Below are 4492 nucleotides of genomic sequence, written 5' to 3'. Positions count from 1 at the left end.
CTGTGCCGTGCTTTCTCCTCAGCTAAAATGTAAGTGCCCTGAGGTTTGTTCAGCTGATTCAGCTTTACATCTCCAGTGCCCACCAAGGTGCCTGACCCACGGTTGGTGGGAAATATATAAAAAAAAATTATATGTAAAAAATTGATATATAAAATAAAAAAAATGCATAGGTCAGTGAGGGAGTGAGTAAATGTGTGAGTGAGTACTAAGATTCTGTGATTCTGTGTGTTTGTTTCATTGAAGCAAAATGTCCATAACAAAATAATTTGAAAAGAAAGAGTTCTTGTGTGTTTAGTGTATTCCAGTGGTTTGCCACCACCATGCCAGATCTGAAAACATTCCACCATTCCCAGGGAAAACCCTACACCTGCAAAACAGTTATCCCCAACACCCTCCTTCCCCAGCCACCAACCACTGCCATAGCATTTTCAGTATCTCTGGATTTAACTATTCTGCATACTTCATACAAATGGAATCATTTAGCACATGACCCTTTATGTCTGACTTCTTTCATTTAGTGTAATAGTGTCAAGGTTCATCTACATTATAGCGTCTATGAGTACTTCGCTCCTTCTTATAGCTGAATAATATTTCATTATACGTGCATACTATAACTTGTTTAACCATTCATTTGATGGACATTTGGACTGGCTCCACTTCCAGCTGTTGAGAATAAAGATCCTGGAACGTCATGCACACTTCTTGCTAATAGGTCACAAGCTCCACTTTGGAATCTGGGGTTCACGCAATGCTTTCCAGAGTGTTAAGTCCCTTCAACTCTTCGTCTTTCTGATTTTCTGGCCTGTCTCCTCTGCTCCAGAAGTGCTCAGAGTGGTTGAGAGTAGCGTCACAGAAGGCTCTGCCTAATCAACATAACAAATCAAATTATTTACTCTGTGGATTTGGAGAACGGATCCTAAACCTACCAGGGTTGGAGCTAGAACTAACCCTGGGTGGGCAAAGATGAAAGGGGAATGGTAGCTAAGATTATGACTTTTTAAGAATATGCCTGTTAGGAGATAACCAGGTTACCCATCCAGCAATGAGCCCTGATTCTCCATGAACTGTTAGGAGGAGCCAGTGTGCTCTGAATTAAACACTTGCTGGCCCTCAGTGGTATGTTCAATGCCATCTTCAGTGGCAGAAACTTTTAATCTGCAATTAGATATATATTAAGCCATTAAAATATCATTGCATTTTAATGACTTGAATCTATGAAAATATGTAAATTAGTAATGGCTTATTAAACTTTACAGTTTTGGGTTATTGTTAAAAAAAAAGATCTCCACATAGAAAATGTTAGGGAGGGGGGAGGGGGAGCCTTTTGTGTGTTTTATTACATCATTCTTCAGCGAGGCTGACAAGAATGAAAATATTCATGCGATTAATAATTTAAAAAAAAAAGCATATTAGTTATTAGGAGCGGAAAGGACTCCGGTGAAGCCTGGGTGCTGACGTTGTTTGGGTCTGAGCACTTTATCTGCATTTTCTTGCTCTATCTATGTGCTGGAAAGCTCCACTCAATTTAGAACATAAATTTCAAAATGGTTTCCTCCCTGGAACTGTTGGAAAGCCTGTAGTTATGTGGTTACTTAAATATTATTTCCATAGCTACGCTGGCTTCCAGCCCCAGCTGAAACGCATATCAACAAGCTCCCTGTGAAAATGGGCAGGGAGGGGCGGGAGAGGAGACAGAGGACACCGACTTTCCTTGGGAGGAGGAGGAGGAGGAGTAATGTCTTTATAAAGTAATAATTAAAAGAAAAACAATTACTGGAGCCTTATCTGGACCACGCAGCTGCGCTTCCTCCTCTGGCGTTAGCCGTGTTTCTAAGGTTATGACAAACCATGAAAATTGCATCTTTAGAGGAGTTTTATTCCTTTTCCTATGATTTGATTGAAACAGACAGCTACATTTTGTGTATATATAATTAGGCAGTAAAATGGGCTTTGAAGGCAGGTTCCGTTTAGTATGTGAGTCACACACTCACCAGCCTTTCATTCAGCAGCCAAAGACTGATCTTTTTAATGCCTCAACTCGCTCAACGTGTTTTCTGAATGCTACATCTTGCACACAGGGAGTTGGGGGAAGGAAGGGAAAGGAGAAAAAAAAAAAAAAAAAAAAAAACCAGCTTTCAGCCCACATTTCTTTCTTTCTGTTTTTCATCTTCTTTGCAAAGGAAAAAAAAAAAAATCCAAAAAGGCAATCTAGGAAGTCTTTGGTGATTTAACCTTACGACAAACCGATTTTATCATCTTTTTTCCAGACTGTCGTCAGGGGCACCGCAGAACGCTACGCCAGCTCCCGGCGTGTCGAATCCCGCTCATAAAAGGCCATTGTGGCGGTAAACTGAGACCAGTGGCCTTTTCTTTCCTTGCCTCTCAGCTCTCAGAGTAATGGCGCTGGGTCCCCTCATGGTGCTTTTTCCTTCAGAGAGATAGTTTCTCCCTTTAACTAGGCGGGGAGGTGGAGGGTGGGGGGTGGAATGGGGGGAGACTGGAGACACAATGCCATTTTTCAGAACTGCCCCCATATGTGGCACTAAGTGACCCCCCCCCCCATCTTAAATTAAGAAGAGCCTTAACATGGGGCGGTTGTTTGAGATACAGTCTGGTTTTTGTTTGTTTGTTGTTTGGTTTTTTGTTTTTTGTTTTGTTTTGTTTTTATAATGAGAGATTCTGCCCTGAGATTACATGAGTACAGTGAAAACAGGCCTGGATGCAACCCCGCCCCCACCCCACCCTCGCCTCCCGCAATAGAAATTAAGCCTATCAGTCGAGCATCACTATGTCGCCTTGTCTGATTAAAAAGTCATTGCTGGCTAATCTCTGTGCTTTAGTTCGCTGTAAAACACTTGTCATCTCCGATCCCTTTCTGACAAGCCCCCAAATGCAGAGGAATCATATCAAGCTGCTTGGTTGATTTATATAAGCAAGTGATAGCCTGGCGTTTGTCGAGAACGTCTTTCTTCAGAAGACCTGAAAGGACCTTAGGTACACTATCACATTAACAGGGCCCAGCTCCAACACAAAGGCACAGAGCCAACCACCATAGTCCTGCCAATCTAAACTTCTCTGGTGATTAGCATCCTGGTAACCAGGAGAGATACCTAGGGTTTCATTTTTGATGTGAATTCAATGTCCATACAAGAATTTCAATTTTCAACTCGGGCCTATCCCTGGGTAAACCACTCAGTATTCAATTTACTTCCTGGGATGTTCCCCTGGGGAGTCTGCTCCCCAAGATGAAGGGCTTTACATGACAGGCAGGTGTATATATTTCCTCAATTGGCCTAATCTAATAAAGCTGGACATGATTTATATGTGCAAAATGTTGCCATGTTAAATAATTCAGAGTGAGACTGCCATTTCTTCTTGCTCTGCAAATAGATGTCAATCTGCATTTGATGGAGTCAGAATCCCACAGGGATTCTGGACCAACTCAAAGAAACTGCATTGCTTGCCCTGGTTCCAAGGAGGAGCACCGGGGACCGCCCTCTAATGGAAGCCTATGGATTTTGGTCCAAGCCAAGTGTGCTTTTCAATGTACTCCATCTTCCCTGGTACTGTGTTGTTGTTGTTTTGCTGTTGTTGTTGTTCGAGGAATAGCTTCCATACAGCGTGTGACAACCACCCAGATCTCTATGTAACTCTGATAGCAGGACGTCCTTGTCAGAAGCAAGGTGGATCTGTGGTCAAGACCCCTCAGTAAGGTAATCACTTCTCCTTCCTATATAGATAGGCAGTCCCTCGTCTCTCTGCTCCCAATCCCTATTCTTTACCCCCAAACTGTACATTTTTAACATTTTTCCCCACAAAACATTATCTTTTAAGTTTTTATTATTATTATTATTATTATTATTATTATTATTATTATTCATTATTTTCTTTGAAGCAGGTTCTTGTGACGCATCTCTGGCTGTCCTCAGACTCAGTGTCTGCCCGTCTCAGCTTCCTGGGTGCTGGCATTACAGGCATGCACTCTACGCAGTACATGGACACAGCAGCAACCTGAACCAAAATCTATATTAACCTCAATGATGCAATAGACCTTGCTTACAAAAACAAGGTCTGCACACTTCATAGCAGCCCATGTGTGTATGCACTTCAGCAAAGGCTTGGATTGATATGCAGATGGATGGCAGTCAGCATTTCCCAAACATTATATTGCATCTTCATTAGACTAGAAATCCCATAAAAATAGAGACTTTGGAATTTCTGGTATCTATTTATTTATTGTATAGTATTATACCATATTTATCAATGTTATTGATTGGCGATGGAAGCATTATGGAAACGATATAGCCAAGATTGGATGTTTCCTGGTAGTAACTTCAGGACACCATTCTGGATTTTCAACTTGGCCTAATTTTTTTCTCTTTTTTAAAAAATATTTATTAATTAATTTATTTATTTTACATCCTGACTGCAGTTTCCCCTCCCTCTTTGCCTCCCATTTCCCTCCCCCACTCTTTGAACCCCTCCGGCCCCC

The sequence above is a fragment of the Peromyscus leucopus genome, chromosome 19 (genome assembly GCF_004664715.2).
Source record: "Peromyscus leucopus breed LL Stock chromosome 19, UCI_PerLeu_2.1, whole genome shotgun sequence".
NCBI lineage: Eukaryota > Metazoa > Chordata > Mammalia > Rodentia > Cricetidae > Peromyscus > Peromyscus leucopus.
The sequence above is the reverse complement of the archived record's forward strand: the minus strand, read 5'-3'. Positions refer to the sequence as shown.